Source organism: Acartia tonsa, chromosome 14, assembly GCF_053477335.1.
Source record: "Acartia tonsa isolate MP-2025a chromosome 14, ASM5347733v1, whole genome shotgun sequence".
NCBI lineage: Eukaryota > Metazoa > Arthropoda > Copepoda > Calanoida > Acartiidae > Acartia > Acartia tonsa.
Window position 1 is genome coordinate 33,653,569 of NC_137273.1, and position 18,430 is coordinate 33,671,998.

The 18,430-nt window shown below is 31.2% G+C and overlaps 1 long non-coding RNA gene across 1 annotated transcript in view; it reads right to left on the minus strand.

The window, feature by feature from the left end:
* Positions 1-4,540: 4,540 nt before the first annotated feature.
* LOC145306597 (uncharacterized) overlaps positions 4,541-18,430 on the minus strand; it is a 28,991-nt gene continuing 15,101 nt past the window's right edge. Inside the window, exon 3 of the long non-coding RNA XR_013875072.1 lies at positions 4,541-5,391. This is a non-coding gene — a long non-coding RNA (uncharacterized LOC145306597). The remainder of the gene's footprint in view (positions 5,392-18,430) is intronic.

The window sequence follows — 18,430 nt, forward strand, 5'->3', positions numbered from 1 at the left end:
TTATCCTATTCATCTGACCCTAGAACAAGGATTCTTACAAGGTACAATAATATAAGAGGGGCATATATGATCATTTAAAAAACTTTTATCATGTCCTTTTACTATATCCTGTATTTACACTAAATTCATACATATTCGTTATTAATAGTTAGTCCATCGGATTTTATAGATTCGCTTTTTGGCTGTTGTCATCCTTGTTTTTTTTTTTGTTTGTTTTTAATTCAGTTGTTGGTATAAAGCTGATACTGGATGCACATTGGAAAAGGATATCTTCACACCTAAAAATCAACTTTCTTTTATAGCAGAGGAGAAAATCAAAATTTTATCTACTTTCACTAAAATCTATATCAAAAATCCATTAAAACGACCGGAAAAACACCAAAAGTATATGAAATAAGTAAACGAAAAAACTGACAAAGATGCTTTAAACCAATCTAATACCATGAAATTTAACAATTAAATATGCTAACTAATGATCGTTGAACAACTTAAGAAACAGAAGTTAATACAGTTTCCTCAGATCAAAACGAACAGTCATACAAAGTGAATTAACAAGGATGACAACATCCATAAAAGCGAAGCACTGAAACGGTAAGACAAACGGACATTAACACTTATATAGTGTTAGAACTGAATAATCAGAATAAAAATATATAAGAGTCGAAGCAAAATTGTAAACAAATTTGATGAAATACTGCTTGATACAGGATAATAGTTATGGACATACTTACATTTATAGGACTTGATTATAGAGTTGCTTCGCTTATAACATTATACTTTGTTGCAGGTATAAGGTATAACCAACAAGTAAAATAAATCTAAAATAATATTTGGGGGGCAAATGGAGAGGTCGTCAATTTTACGATGTGTTGCCCCCCAACGACAGCTGAAAATCATATATAGGTTTCGTGATTTTTTCTCTAATTATTTTCATTATTGGTATAAGCCGACATTGTTGTCTCAGGAATCAATATACCAAAAATCAATTGGATGATTAGATCACATAAAAATTTGTTGTTAAAAAGAAAAAAAAATCAACATGTTTAAAATGGACGTAGGGATATTTTGGTAATGATTACAGAGTTGCTACGCTTTCTAAATCGTACCTAACTACTAAAGGAATCACCATGCAAAATTTGAAATTTTAAAATGCTTAAATTAACGAAAAAAGCTATCAGTTACGGACGGACGGACTGACCCTAATTATAGTAAAGCTTCTTTTAAAAAGAAGCTTTACTACTGAAAAGAAGTTTTCAAATTTGTTCTCAAACCAAATGATATGAAGACTTCTTTAATATCTGTTAATAATTTATTAATCACCGAAACGAATTATAGGAAGCAGCCGGAATGGGTTTAGGCTATTTTACCTTAATTTAAGGATTAATAAATCCACTGAATTAAAATTAAATAACTATTTCAAACCGAACCAATACCATCACATTTGCTATGCATCAAATCTTGAAAAGGTAGGACATTATGAACATAAATTATAAAGTAACCAACCAACGATAACAAAATCCAAAGAATTTCAATTAAAAATCCGTTTAAGTAATAAAAATGCGCCAAATAATGCATGCAAATTTTAAAATTCTACAACACATGTTTTTATATCAAACATAAGTTATTAAATAAAATGCCTCTCAATATCAAAATTAAACACACATATGCTTGAAAATCAAGAAAAACTAGTTTATTTTTTAAATAAATTTATTTTCTTGTATCAAATTTATCAACAATAGACATAGTTCATATATATTTATGTAGATCATGTCATCGCTTACACAAAAATAAACAATTTATAGATTCAAATATTAACATATTTTTCTTAGAAGACAATTTAATGAATTATCAATTCTTTAATAGAAGAAACAATCAAAATTAAAAATAAATAAATTGCATAAACACAACTTACAAAACATTGATAATACATTCAACTACATACCATTATTAAACCTATACAAGGCATTCCAGAAGTAATAAAATCAGAAATATGAAGGAAGCTACTCTATAAACCTTCTCTATTTACGCAGCTGTGCTGTAGGAACAATTCTACATTTTTACCGTACAGTATTATTACAATATAATAGAATAAGTACTGCCAGTAAAAACGAAAAAGCATTCCGAATCCAAAGCTTAGAGTATTTCTTCTCACTTTATCACTAAATTTTATGTATTAACATTACTGGTTATAAAATAATAGGACATAATACAAATAGATTATCAATATCTAAGGCTAGGTTAAAATCAATAAATATTAATATCAAAGTTAAGAAAATAAAGCTACAAAATGCATTATTCCCAGATAATTTTATAAAATAATTTTGCAGAAATAAATAGCAACTAAAACCTTAAACATTTCGTATAGAAAATTGTATAAAAAAATAATATCTAATTACTAAATACTGAAAATGCAATAACAAATAACAAATAGTAACAAAATAATTTTTTTTAAATTTTTAACTTAATAGCATTTTGATATTTGTAAAGCTTATTCTTAAGACATAATGTTGGTATGTAAATTTACTAAACACAAAACATTTAAATACTGCATAGGTATCAAAAAGTCATTGTGAAAAAAAAGTAAATTATGAAAGAGAAAACAATTCTAATCACATTGAGTAAATAATAAATACAAGTCTTTAAGAAAATAGTACAAATTAAAGATAATTAGACAAAAATTGCATGGCTTTAATAGATTATTAATAAACACTAAATTATATAATGTTGCATATATGAAACTATTTAAGTCACTGATGCAATTAATTCCCTCAGCTTACTAAGAAATATTTTCTTATCACATGTTATGGGGAGGGGGGGGGGGATATAAACCCAAAACTGGGGAAAGGGAGATTTTTACAGGGGAATAATGATCAAAATATGTCCCTATCAATAATTCATTATTTTTAAATTATTGGGAAAAAGGGGGGGAGGGGGGGGGGTTGTGAATCTTGATAAAGGAGTGAGAAAGATTGTAGTGATAAAGGACATGTGAAAATGGGGGGAAGGAAGATGCAAGGGGAGTAGATCTTGATAACATTGAAGAGATTGTTTATTTTTTAAGCAACAAAATATGCAGATGTCAAAGATTGATACTGAAAGAAAAAAAAGTTTTTGTAAAGCTGCAAATATTTATAATGAAAGATTTAGCATGAAAAGACTATAAAACTGCTAAAAACTTTGCCTTAAACTATTAATTTTGAGGAAAATAAAGTTAAAAATATATTAAATTGAAAGCGCCCTTACCCTTCGTGAAAAAGTTTTACTACAATGTTAAAACACTTGAAATATGGATAAAATTAAATTGCTTAAAAGTCTACATTCTGCCCATTATTAAACTAACATTTTAGATTTAAACAGATTTAAATAAAAGAAATTCAAATATAATACATTAATATAACTAGTTTAAAAAAAATTAATAAAGGCAGTTTCATTAAAGGTATTAATCGAATTAAGCTTATTTAATAAAAAGACCTTAAAATTTAATGTTTAATTAGGGATAAGCCAGTATAAGATAAAAACATTTTAGGCAAAAATAAAACTCCTGCAATTAAAAATCACCGGTAGAAAAGGTTTGATACTGCTAATTTAAACTTAACAAGCTCCAATATAAGTAAATAGTTCTCAAAGTATTAAGCCACATAAAGGTATCATTATCATTAAACTTTGAGTACCATAAAAATTTATAGAAAATATCCCCTCCCTTCCTCTAGATAATAGCAATGAATCCTCTTAAATTTAAAATACAATTTAATAAATATTAAAGTCCTAATAATTTCAAAACACTTATGTTATATAATTGAAAGTCTGACTGTATAGAAATTAAAATGAATGCATCGAGAAATGATTAATTGTCCGCTTCATAAAAACATTTCACATTAATTTATTTTAAAGAACTTTAAAATTGATTTTAGAAAAGGGCTATTATAAAGAATTACACAAGGCATATATGAAATTTCCACAAAAAGAAATATTTGATTTTAAAAAAATTTAAAGATGTTTTTGCGATCATTAAGATACTAAACTAAAAAACAATTAAATAAGACAAACTAATAAAATACTGAAAAGTAAAACAAATATACAACAAGAACAAAATAAAACCATAGTTGGAGCGTAGTTCTGAATGCTCTAATTACATCTTTACCAGACAGTATTATGAAGTATATTATAACATAGATACTATATGGTAAGATGAAATTAAAAACATTATTCGCCTTCAACAATAAAATTAGGACCAAAGTTGTTTTAAAAACATTCATTCGAAACCGGCGGATAAGAACCGGATCTTATCAATATAAAAAAAACAGTGTCTAGCATCATATAATTAATAGATTATAAAAATGTACATTCATAAAATTAAAACCAGTTTATATCCGCGGAAACTGTTTATAATATAATGCGAGAAATATCTATTAAGGATTTAGAGAGAATAGACCATTGAAAGATAAACCATTGTTCAATTTAATTATAAGAAAAATAAATAAGGGTTAATTATATCAATAGAAATTGCAAAAAAAAAGTATTTTTATAAAATCAAAAAGTGTTTTTTTATGTGCAAATCACTTAGAATTATGCTGAGCAACTGAAATAAAGAAAATTGTTTAAAGTAAAACAGAAGAGAACAGAAGTTGACAATTGACTGACATTGAATTGACTAATTGTGAATAAAAAGCTTCAAAAATTAGGGATAACAATAAAGATTTTCAAACAGCTGTGAGGACAGAAATAGTTACTAATCGCATCGTATTATAGACAGCTTTCTGCAGATATTAAAATAAAATAACTAAAAATAAAACCATTTTTGCTGGAACTGAGGGGCCGATAGCCCGGGCGGACGAAACTTATAAATTTTATAATCTTTACTTTAAATGACCTTGGGAAATTGTCTTTACAGGATTTTTCAGTATGGCTGAGAACCAATTTTAATCCAGCGGATATTTATCGGTTTCAAAGCCATACTAAAAATATATTATTCTAAATAAAAGCAACGATGATATTTTACAGAAATAATCAAAGACCAAATCTATTTGAATCTTTCAAGACATTCAAATGTTCTAACCCCTCTAAAACCCTTAGATAGTTATTTTCGTATCGTATTAGATAGTATAGTATCCGCAGACTTTAAAATGAAAAATTATAAGATTAAAACTTGTTTTGTTAGCTTATAAAAACAGCCCCGGCTTCCAAAAAAAGTTCGGATTTTATTATTCTTATTTTAACAAAAACCATATTGGAAAATCTAATATTTCCATCTTTCAAACTTATAAACATTTGATTTCACAAAGTTGCTTAATTTGGTAATTTGTGCAAAAAACAAACTTAATACTATCTTTAATATCTTGATGAATTATAGTTTGAAGACACTGGAAAGACGGCCATTCTCTTCTTAAATACCTGAAACGAAAACAAAATATTAAATACTTTTGGTATCACTATAAAACTTAAAGCATGTTTTATAAAAGGACGATGCAATAAAGAGGACATTGCAAAAATGATTAAAAATTAAATTATAAAAGCATAATTTGATAAGTTTCATACATAAACAATATTTCATAGATGAACGTTAAATCCGAAGTTTTATAACAGATACACCTTCAACAAATTTTATGAATAAGTTTTATTTCACTAGTTTTTTCAACCTCTTAGTCTTAGGAAAGCACAGATTTTCAAAATCTTTCACTATCGACCAAAATTCTAAATGAATAATTGAACAAAATGTAATATACTATGGAATGAATTGGATTATTTGAAAGGACACAATAATGAGAAAGTTTAAAAAAGGGAGGATGTTATATTGTATATGTGACTGGGAGATTTATCCATCGTAAAGGTTGCTTTTGAAGACCGAACTTTTTGAATTAAAACATGAAAGAACATATGAAGCAAATGTAAAGGTTAATATTACATTTACCAGTATGGCATAGAACTAGATTATTTTACGCCGGATTAAAACCAGTTCTGAGCAATGCTGCTGAAAACTTGTATTATCGTGATGTATTTTGGAAAAATTTAACTCGAAAAATAAAATAAATCCATAATTTGTTGACCCAAGTACTCAGCCCTTCGAATCCAAAAAATATGAGGTTTTATGAATTTACATTTTACTATCAACAGAAATTTGTTGATACAATGCGATATATTAATTTAAAATGTACTAATTTAATCTACCATACAAAACAATAGTCATAACTTTATTGACTTTGTATATATTGTTTCATTTAATAAAATAAATATTCTAAATGTAAAACATTTTTAGCTTGAGGAAAATCAAATTTTAAGAATATTTTGATATTATAAGATTTTGCTAGGTGTAACTAAAATATGATCTTCAATCAAAAGGTTCGGGTCTGGTTTAAATCATCCCTTAAGGTAGAAAATCCAGGCAGATTAGTGTTTATTCAAAAAAGATAAAAACTTCAAGGCTGGACTTTTCATTACCAAGGGAAGCTTTATATAGGCATTTAACAGGTTTTCAGCCATGTCATAAATTTACCAGAAAAGTAGAGAAAATAAATTCTTCTGTTGGTTGTTTTAAAAGCACATCCTTCACTCCGAGAAGAGTGAGGCTTAGAAAGCTCATTAATTATGAATTAGGCTTTAGACAACTTTAAGGGAATCTCCATGTTTATTGTTAATTTTAAAATTCCCATCATATTAAAACAATTTTAAGATTTATAAACTAAAATATTTAAAAACTAATAAATTATCTAAAAATCTTTTAACGATAATTTTATAAAATAATAATCATTTAGCTTTAAACATATCATTTTATCAGTCTAAAGTCGAATTATAAATCTATAACAAATGGAACTTTGAATCTTTCCTATTCTCATATAAAGGTCAAAATGAATAAGATTAAATAGGATAATCTACTTTTAAGCTGTGTAACAATATATTGGTAATAAAATAAAGTACTTATCTTATATGATTTATCTATCTTTTTAGCCTCCTTTAATGTAAAAGGGGGGAGGCGAAAGAGACACTTATTGAAACCAAAACTAAAAGTCAACAAAGGAACTCAACTAAAAAAAGAGTTACAGGTCTGAGATTTTGCATGGCAGTTGCTTTATAGGGGTACAATATGGAACTAAATTTGTTGGTTAACGAGTTTCATACTACCAGTATTCATATCATATTCGAGAAAAGTACAAAACAATTTAGAGCTTATTAAGAAGATAATTGTATAAAACTTTGAGTACCAATGTAATGAGTCCTTTGTCGCCTACTTCCAGACTTAAATGATATTTCTCAGCAATAACAAATAAAATAAGAATTATCGGAGAGAGTTTTTTTTGAACTGTTAATTATACTGGTACCCAAAGTCTAAAATATTATCGTAGTCTCAAAAACTTTGGGTACTTTAATTTTATGGTGATTTGTTAGTTCCATTCCATTAGTGGCCAAAATTTTCAACTAATAATACTAATGTAAAGAAAGGATGATTTTGTTTATCATTAGGGATGAAAATAAATTTATTGCACATGCATTATCTTATCCCCAAGATCCCTGACATGATGTGACAAAACAGAAAAGTAACTTAATACCAGGAAAATTTAAGTATATGTTAACGCTAAGCAATCAAAGCTAATTTACTAAATTCTCAGGGATCTAAAGGGATAAGGCAATGGCTGATTAATTGATGTACAACCCTAATGATGATACACAAAATTACCCCATCTATAGATTAAAATTAACGGTTGAAACGTTTGAAAACTCAACTTGATGAACCAACCAATCAAGATTCACTACAGTTCCTAAGTTGCAAAGCCAAGGAATAAGGTAACGTTATAAAACTTTGAGGACTAGTGTAATAAACAGACCCATTGTACCCTCTCGGCTAAATACTTCGGTTTTACAGATCATAAAGATTTAATAAATCAATAAAATTCCCATAACAGTAAATTTCACATAAAATTGAATTAAGTTGTAGAACAACAAACATTGAATTTTATTAAAACTTTAGATCAACTTTATGTAAACTAACTTTACATACCGAAGAAAACTATCTAATGCTGTTAAATAAGAGGCTTTACATATATCAATTATAGACAAACGTTAACGTGACTAAAAATATCTATTGAGAAGATTCGCTGAATATTGATTGTTTAAATATAAAAACTTCATATTATACCACAAAAAGATTTGTTTACATAATTTTAGATACTAAAATTTTCCCAGAAAACTAAACACTATTTTTAGATGTAAAAATTAAAACATTAAAATTTAACAAGGATGACAACGTATCTAATATTGAAACTGAACAGATGAAACTAAGTTTTTTTTTAAATTAGAGGTAATAGGTAGTTTAAAATAATTTAAATTCTACGTTATTAAAGAAATAAAAGACTTACAAACGGACAGACATTAACTATAGAGACGAGAAGCTGTTCTTTTTATAAACTACAATATTTAAACACAAGCTTAAAAATTCACTAGGTATTGAACCGAGATTTATTTGCTAAAAAAGAACTCATTTGTTTGGCCAAATATTTTTTTTAAATGTTTTGTATAGAGTGAGAGGGTTGCAAAGAGACCAATAAAGATTTTAATCATGCTACGTTTGTAGAGATATTAAAAATTATTTTTAGAGGGGTAGATATGAAAGGAATTTAATAAATCTACACATATTTTCTTCCAAATATTTACTTACAACTTTAATCTTTTTTCTAGAAAATCCTACTGTTAATAACTTGTAAATATTAGTGATAAAAAAGGGGTTGTTTATCGATTTTACCGTTATTGACCTATTGATCCGTTTAAAAATGTGTGCAACTTTATTTTAATTTTAATTAGTCTAGTATTGCGAAAGGAAATACTTATAAGCACGCTTTTGTCAGGGACTTACGGGGATATGAGTGTTTGTGTCAATTAGGGGGGGGGGGGGTTAATGCAACCATCTCGTAATCAATGTATAAATGGCACTTAGAGTTCGAATTTCGATCTGAAATTTTGCATGATTAATCCTTGAACAAATCGAACAAAAAGTTGAAAAAAGTTTTTTGGCTATTTTTAGGGCAAATCTGTCATAAATTACGTAGGAATCAACTTTTTGAAACATATAATAAATTTAAATCATGTGAAATGATACAAAAAAAACATTTTTAGTAGTACCAGCAACTACCGGCTATAACTGTTTGAAAACGTTTTGGAGCAGCAAAGAGTATTATGTGGAGATAGGTTTCGTGATGATTTGCCTTGAAAATAGACTAAGAATGGCTAAACGTCTGTGCCGTCAGCCTTTACTTTTCCAACTTTTTGTTCGATTTAGGGAAAATACTCATGCAAAATTCCAGATCGAAATTTGAATTCTTAGTGCCATTTATACATTGATTACGAGATGGTTGCATTAAAAATAAACCCTTAAAGTATTTATTTATTTTCAAATATAATAATCATATCAGTATTAAAATAAATTTTTAGAACAATCTTAATATAAATAATCAAATCAGAATAACAGAATAGGCTATTCAATTTCAAACTTGTAATTTCATTAACGAGATGTAATATCAAAAAATAAAATATTTCAAAGAATGAAAGAAGCATCTTGCAAATTTAATAATTATCAAACTAATAATTTTTGTAGGTTTTTTGGATTTATGATTAAATTCGTTCCATTTAATTTCCTTGAAATCCCTGAAAAATTCTCATTAAAAGGGAACAGATACATATTGCATAGCAAGACAAAAATTAGGGAATAAATTAAAAAGGGTGAGAAAAAAGGGGTAATTTTTCAGGAAGGATGGAGACAATGGGCTGTTTATTACACTAGTCCCCAAAGTTTTATAAAAACGTTTTCTTATTAGTTGGCTTATAGAGTTTTATAAAACATTGATTGGTTGGTTCATTGAATTTAGTATCCAAACGTTTCAACCACTAATTGTAATCTACAGAAGGGTTAATTTTGTATATATATATTGGAAAAATACATAAATTTATCATTCATTGTCTTATCCCTTCATATACCTGGGTAATGCTAGAAGTGGACTTGTTAAAGGGAAAATAGGAGGGTGGGGGGACAACAATGTTAAATATGCATGCGAAAGTAAACTAAAAATGGGTTCTAGTTTTGTATCTATGGCCTTAAATTACAATAAGATTTTACGCCTAACAAGCTAGAAACTGTACTGTTGCAAGACATAAAAATATGTTACTAGAACCTAGTGTAAGTGCGCTACAGCCTACAGGGGTCAACTTAGGCAAAATATTTATTTAAGGGGTCATATCCTCAATTATTAAAAGTACTAATAAATAAGAATCATGATTGCATATTTTAGATATTAATTTGTAGAGAAGATGTTCCTATTTTTTTTTATAATCTATAATGTTAATTAATAAAGTTTTTTTGCCTCAAGCTAAAGATCTCGGAAACCGGAAGTCAAAATTATCTGTACAAATTGTATGGTTTTAGACTATTTTCCTAGCCTCCTTCGCATTCCCCTAGAATCTAGGTGCTAGGCAACTAATATTAAAAAAAAAATACTTAAATTTTGTAGCCGTTTATAAAATTTACCTTCGTAAATTTAACTATCATTGTGCTTGTTAGTTTGGTTATAACTATTGCTATAGGAAAAATTATTCTCTATTCATATTTTAAAGTTCCTTTTCAAACTTTTTGTTCGATTTAAGGAAAATAGACCTACCAAGGATTATTCATGCAAAATTTCAGATGGAAATTCGAATTCTTAGTGCCATTATCTCACTGATTACGAGATGGTTTCATTCCCCCCCCCCCCCCCCCCCTTATAATTTATCTTAGAATACCCTATCCCTGAAAAAAGATGCATTTAATGTAGATTAAAATAGAACATAAAAATTAAATTATATTGTTAGTGTATCATTTTATGCTAGATTAGCAATTAACTGCAGCAGTTCTTTAAATATCATAATAGGAAAAATTTAATTTAAATATATCGCAGCTAATGAATTGCTTTGTTAGCTTAGAATCATATTTTTTTCCTTTGAGTAAGCCATTTGAGTGTAAAATTTCTTTAATCCATGCTTAATAAGCAAATGAGTGACTGACTAACTGAAGGAAAATTGCATAATTGCTGCGCTTCTTTCAATACTGAGTACTATTCTAAAACATTAATTATAAATTTAAGTAGATATTTATTTCAGAAATTTTGAAAAAAAAATTAAATAAAATGCAAAAGTAGACTTCTAATCAATCAAAAAAAGATAACACAACACACGAAAGATTTTAACATATAAAAATATTACTTTTTATTAGCGACGCTACTCTATAATTCACTATGTCCGTTTTTTTAAAAAGATTTTTAAGTAAAGAGTCAGTCTGAAGTATTTTTTTTCTATTTATCGTTTTGGCTTTAAAATAGTTTAATTTACACTGAATTTCATACTGAAAAAAACTATCATATCATAGAAATTTTCCGTGATTACAAAAACTGATTACAACTTATTAAAAACATTTTAAAGCTGAAACTAACAGTTTCTTTGAATATAGTAAGAACTCGATAACAATAACAGCAATTTTACCCTGATATCCTTGAAATATTGTGCAAAGACAAAACATTTATATGTACATGTAGAATACATTCTAGGTACTTTTATACATTCTTATTCAGTCTAAGTATTTTATACACGGATAAAGAAAAAGGTAAAAACAAAAATAGTGGGATAGATCGGTTGTAAACAGAAACTAGTGTTCATTCAAACAATAACTTAATCCAAAGAGGGTTAGTTTTGTTTATCATTGGGGGTGTACAAAAAGTTCTCTGCTATTGCCTTGTCCCTTATATGGATATGTATATTAAATGATTAAAATTGTAGTCGGCTTCTTATGGCTTCGCTATTCATAAAATTATTTTCCTTGAAAGAGCTTTAATAACTATTCCTTTCTACTAGAAAGTATATTTATTGCTATTGTATCGACTGCTAAAATATATATTATCTAACTGTTCCACTTTCTGTTCAAACATTCAAACAAGAACAGGTTATTTTCGTTACTAGGGCAGCTAAACTAGAATTAAAGTAAAAATAAGTTAAGGTTTCATTTTAAAAATGTTTATAATGCAGCTTTCCATCCAAGCCATTTTTTTTACCTCGAAATGTACATTTCTATAGTCTAAGAAAAATGAATATATCACGATGCTAGACATTATTTTTTCGTATGCATGAAAACCGGTCCTATTTTACCAAATATTGATCGGTTTCAAATGAATACGAGGAAAAGTGTTATTCTAACAAGCAGCCATAAATGAAGGATGAAACTTATCACTGAATATTACACAATTCAATCAGCTAGATTGAAGCAAACAAAATATATATAGAGTAGCTCATGTACATACAACTAACAAAAAATCTGCAAATTTTGCACTAGCTGAAAATACCTAAAATTAGCTTAAAAATGTTTTATTTTAAGAATGCTTTCATGTTAGAAAAAGACAAGGATAAATCATCAGGGAAAGGGCACCTCACAATTTTTAAAACAAATTTTCTACCCAAATACTAAGTGTTTTATATCTTAAAAAATACCCTAAAAATCTAATAAAAATTGCAAGTAGAGCTTCATATAGATGGACATTTTTTTCTTAATAATTTTGTGACCTATTAAACCAGGAATAGATTTCATGATAGGTAGGTAGCGGATGCCTTTTTGAAATTTTTGGGTTCCCAAAGGCCATAAAAATGAAAAGAGCATTAAAAAAAAGTTTTGAATAGATAAAAGAAACTAATACTAGACGCCTTTTTTCAAAAAGACATAAAATTGAAACAAAAAGTTTTATTTTAGGGTTACACATTCTTTTCCGTGCCATAAATTTGCACAAGATCTGTCTGAATATTGCAATGAGCCATCATTGATTCAATTACATATCTAAATAACCCAGGAAAGATGGATAGGACATTTGAGGATTAATTAATAAAATTAATACAATGGTGTGTTCTTAAAAAGGAAAAAAAATCATTGAATAGACTCTAGTAGCAAAATTACCAATGTATTTTTTTTAAACCGGCTCCTAATAGCGAAATTAACAAAATATTTTTTGTAAAAAATCTTATTTAGAATAATATTTATTTGTTGCATCTTATTACAGACAGCTTTCCGCATATATTAAAATTTTAAAGATTAAAGCCATTTTTGATTTTTAAATATTTTTAATGTCTGTAATGCGATGCAATACATGATTTAGCTGAGAACCGGTTCTAATCCAGCGGATATTAATCTGTTTCGCAGCCATGCTGGAAAATATTTTTTATTTCTTTTTAAGCACTTTTAATTAAGGGGGGGGTTTTTAATGCAACCATCTCGTAATCAGTGAGCAAATGGCACTTAGAATTCGAATTTCGAGCTGAAATTTTGCATGGGTAATCCTTGGTAGGTCTATTTTCCCTAAATCGAACAAAAAGTTGGAAAAATAACGGCTGGCGGCTGCAGCTCAGCCGTTTAGCCGTTTTTTGCCTATTTTTAGGGCAAATTCATCATTATTTACGTAGGAATCAACTTTTTAAAACATAGTTTTGGTTTAATTCATATTAAATGATAGCAATAACCATTTTTTAAATTTTTAGTAACAGCTGCTAAACGGCTAGAACCGGCTGAAAACGGCTGGGAGCTGCCAAGAGTATGAAGAGTAGATAGGGCTTGTGACATGTCTAGGGGTAGGTTTTTATGGGTGCTGAGCTCAAAAATACTACTAAAAATAGTGACGGCCAATCCATATGGCAGCTGGGTAACAGCTGCAGCTCAGCTGCGAGCGGCCAAGAGTAGAATGAGTAGATAGGGCTTGTGACGTGTCTAGGGGTAGGTTTTTATGGGTGCTGAGCTCAAAAATGCTACCAAAAATAGTGGCGGCCCATCCATGTGGCAGCTGGGTAACGGCGGCAGCTCAGCTGGGAGAGGCCAAGAATAGAATGAGTACATAGGGCATGTGACATGTCCAGGGTTAGGTTTTTATGGGTGCTGAGCTCAAAAATACTACCAAAAATAGTGATGGCCAATCCATGTGGCAGTTGAGTAATAGCTGCTGCTGCTTAGCTGCGAGCGGCCAAGAGTAGAATGAGCAGATAGGGCTTGTGAGGTGTCTAGGGGTAGGTTTTTATGGGTGCTGAGCTCAAAAATGGTACCAAAAATAGTGGCGGTCCATCCATATGGCAGCTGGGTAACGGCCGCAGCTCAGCTGTGAGAGGCCAAGAGTAGAATGAGTAGATAGGGCTTATGACGTGTCTAGGGGTAGGTTTTAATGGGTGCTGAGCTCAAAAATGGTACCAAAAATAGTGGCGGCTAATCTACATGGCATCTGAGCAACAGCTGCAGCTCAGATGGGAGCGGCCAAGAGTAAAATGAGTACATAGGGCGTGACGTGTCTTGGGGTAAGTTTTTATGGGTATGCTCCCAAAAATAGTGGCGACCCATCCATATGGCAGCTGGGTAACGGCTGCAGCTCAGCTGGGGGAGGCTAAGAGTAGAATGAGTAGATAGGGCTTGTGGGCTGTAGCTGTTACCCAGCTGCCATATGGATGAGCCGTCACTATTATTGGTAGTATTTTTGAGCTCAGGACTCATAAATACCTACCCCTGGACACGTCACAAGCCCTATGTACTCATTCTACTTTCGGCCGCTCCCAGCTGAGCTGCCGTTGTTACCCAGCTGCCATATGGATGGGTCACCACTATTTTTCAGAGTTTCGGATCCGCATTGATTGTATGCGGATCCGGATCCTCAAAATTTGGTCAGTGCAGATCCGGATCCGGATCCTACCGGATCCGGTTCCGGATCCTTGACAATAAAAATAAAATCCGGATCCGCATTTTTTTTGCGGATCCGGATCCTTTGACTAAAAAATATGCGGATCCGGATCCGAAACCCTGCTATTTTTGGTAGCATTTTGAGCTCAGCACTCATAAAAACCTACCCTAAGACACATCACAAGCCCTATCTACTCATTCTACTCTTGGCCGCTCCTAGCTGAGCTGTAGCTGTTACTCAGCTGCCATATATGGATTGGTCGCCACTATTTTTAGTAGCATATTTGAGCTCAACACCCATAAAAACCTACCCCGAGACATGTCACATGCTCTATCTACTCATTATACTCTTGGTGGCGCGCAGCTGAGCTGCAGCTGTTACCCACCTGCAATGTGGATGGGTCGCCACTATTTTTGGTACCCTTTTTGAGCTCAGCACCCATGAAAACCTACCCCTAGACACATCACAAGCCTTATCTACTCATTCTACCAGTGTTCTGGAGCCGGAGCCGGGAGCAGCAACATTTTTGGTGGAGCCGGAGCCGGATCCGGAGCCGTATTTTTCGTTAAAAACGGCTCCGGCTCCGGACTAGCTAAAAATGATTTTTTAAAGTAATATTATAATTTGGCAACGGTCTATTTCCATATAATAAACTGAAAAACTATTGTTACTTAACAAATAGACACACATCCTTCTACTTTTATATAGCTTTAATCAAATAAAAGCAAAATATTTTATATTATTTATTTTATTTTATCAAATTCAATAATGAAAAAAAATTGATATATTAATTTTAAGGTAGGAGCCGGAGCCGGAGCTGGAGCCGGAACCGGAGCCGGAGCTGGAGCCGGAGCCGTATTTTCAAATACGGCTCCGCGGAGCCGGAGCCGCATCAAAATTATACGGCTCCGGCACCCTGCATTCTACTCTTGGCCACTCGCAGCTGAGCTGCAGCTGTTACTCAGCTGCCATATGGATGGGGCACCACTATTTTTGGTAGCATTTTTAAGCTCAGCACCCATGAAAACCTACCCCTAGACATGTCACATGCCCTATGTACTCATTCTACTCTTGGCCTCTACCAGCTGAGCTTCGGCCGTTACCCAGCTGCCATATAGATGGGCTGCCACTATTTTTGGTACCATTTTTGAGCTCAGCACCCATAAATACCAACCTCTAGACACGTCACAAGCCCTATCTAATCATTCTACTCTCAGCCGCTCGCAGCTGAGCAGCAGCTATTACTTAACTGCCATAGGGATTGGCCGAAACTATTTTTAGAAGCATTTTTGAGTTCAGCACCCATAAAAACCTAATCCTGGACACGTCACATGCTTCATGTACTCATTCTACTCTTGGCCTATCTCGTCTGAGCTGCGGCCGTTACCCAGCTGAGCTGCGTCTATTACCCAGCTGCCATGTGGATGGGCCTCCATTATTTTCATTAGCATTTTTGAGCTCAGCACCTATAAAAACCTACCCCTAGACACGTCACAAGCCCTATCTACTCATTCTACTCTTAGCCGCTCGCAGCTGTTACCCAGCTGCCATATGGATTGGCCGTCACTATTTTTGGTAGCATTTTTGAGCTCAGCACCCATAAAAACCTACCCCTAGACATGTCACAAGCCCTATCTACCCTTTATACTCTTGGCGGCTCCCAGCCGTTTTCAGCCGGTTCTAGCCGTTTAGCAGCTGGTACTAAAAATTTAAAAAAATAGTTATTGTTATCATTTATCATGAATTAAACCAGAAATATGTTTTAAAAAGTTGATTCCTACGTAATTAATGATGAATTTGCCCTAAAAATAGGCAAAAAACGGTTAAACGGCTGAGCTGCCAGCCGCCAGCCGTTACTTTTCCAACTTTTTGTTCGATTTAGGGAAAATAGACCTATCAAGGATTACTCATGCAAAATTTCAGATCGAAATTCGAATTCTAAGTGCCATTTGCTCACTGATTACGAGATGGTTGCATTAAAAACCCCCCCCTTACTAATGTAAGGGAACGCAAAATTAAATAAAAGATTTTTTTTATAAAAACTAGTTATGCCAACGGAATCTAGTACAGAAAAATAAATGTGTATTGAAAAAAAGATGCATCAAAATTTGACACAGATTCGACAAAGCATAAAATACATACCTACTTAACTTTTTCCATACAAAAGCAGTTAAACGTGAAAATGTTTAAAGGATTTATTTTCTGAATATGAAATTTGCAACTTACTTGATCAAAATTCATTTCTTTCACGTAAATTTCTGAAATTTTTTTTTATTTAATACTAGTGGCTGCGCCCCTAGCATCTATTGGCTCTATAATCAAAAAGATATGGATGGGCAAAAAATAGCCTAAAACCACCTTAGGACCTTTAAAAGGCTTCGCTGTAAAGGAGAACCATATCTGTTAGTTAGCGAGATCTTTCAGACAGAAAAAAGCTTATTACTTTATATAATAGAATAATCAGAATTAGTCCTATTATTATGAAATAGTAAGGTTTTTTTTCACTAACCAATGAACTGCTATAATTCCCTTTGCAGCGAAGCTTCTTATAGGTCCAGAGAGTTTTTAACTACTTAGGGGAAGGATATCTATCCTCCCAATATAAAATAACCACCCCACCCAGAATAGTTATTTCTCGCATCGTATTATAAACGGCTTTCCGCGGATATAGAATGTACAATTATGAGATTAAAACTAGTTTTTTTAGCCGAGGTGACGTCACCTCGGCTAAAAAAAACTAGTTTTAATCTCATAATTGTACATTTATATATTCGTAGACAGCTGGATATAATACGATGCTAGACATAGTTTTTTCGTATGGATAAGAACCGGTTCCTATCCACCGGATTCGAATGAATACGAGAAAAGAAGTTGTCTTTACAAATCTGAAAATGAAAATTGGGAAGAGGTTGGACTTTTCCTCCATCCCCAACCTTAAGTGCCCCTAGAGTCTTCTAGGGGTGTAGCCGCTAGTATTTCATAAAGTATAATTTAAATTTCAGAAGCATTATCAATCTTCAAAGGGGAATGTTTTTAAATCAATATTCAAAATTAACTTTTTATTAAACTACACATGTTATAATATTGATTCTTACAAAAATTGTAGTAAAATTCAAAATACAAAAAAACATTTGATAGCAATTAAATGAAAGTTTTTTTTAAATAATAAAAAAGCTAAAAACATTACATTGTGGAATAGAGATTTTTTTATAAGAGAAGGACAGTATTGACAAAGAATATTGTAGCACACAAAAACGTAGATTTGACCAATTTTTATCTATTTAAAAAAAGAAATTTGTTACGACTTTTTTACTAAAATATTACTAAATGTTTTGCCGGGGGGGGGGGGGTGGAGTCTTTCGCCATGTCTATATAAAAGTAAGTCTAAGATATAAACAGAATCTTTAAGTGTATCTTAACATTGTAAGCTTGTAACTTAAGTTCTCACTAACCGCTAGATCGATGTGGTTCTCCTTTACTCCACCCTCCATAGAGAAGCTTATTTCTTTTCAACTAAACCCCCCACCCCTCAGCTTTTCCTAAACTGCCCAATGAGGCCTATACGGACGTAACCATTTGTACTATATATAGTAGCTACGCTACTACAAGAATCATAACTCATATCTTAGAACTAGTAATTAGATTAGGATGTAATTTGATTTTTTAAAACGTTATCGAAATATGAATCCTGTAATTATGGAGCATTTGTAATCAATAATAAATTG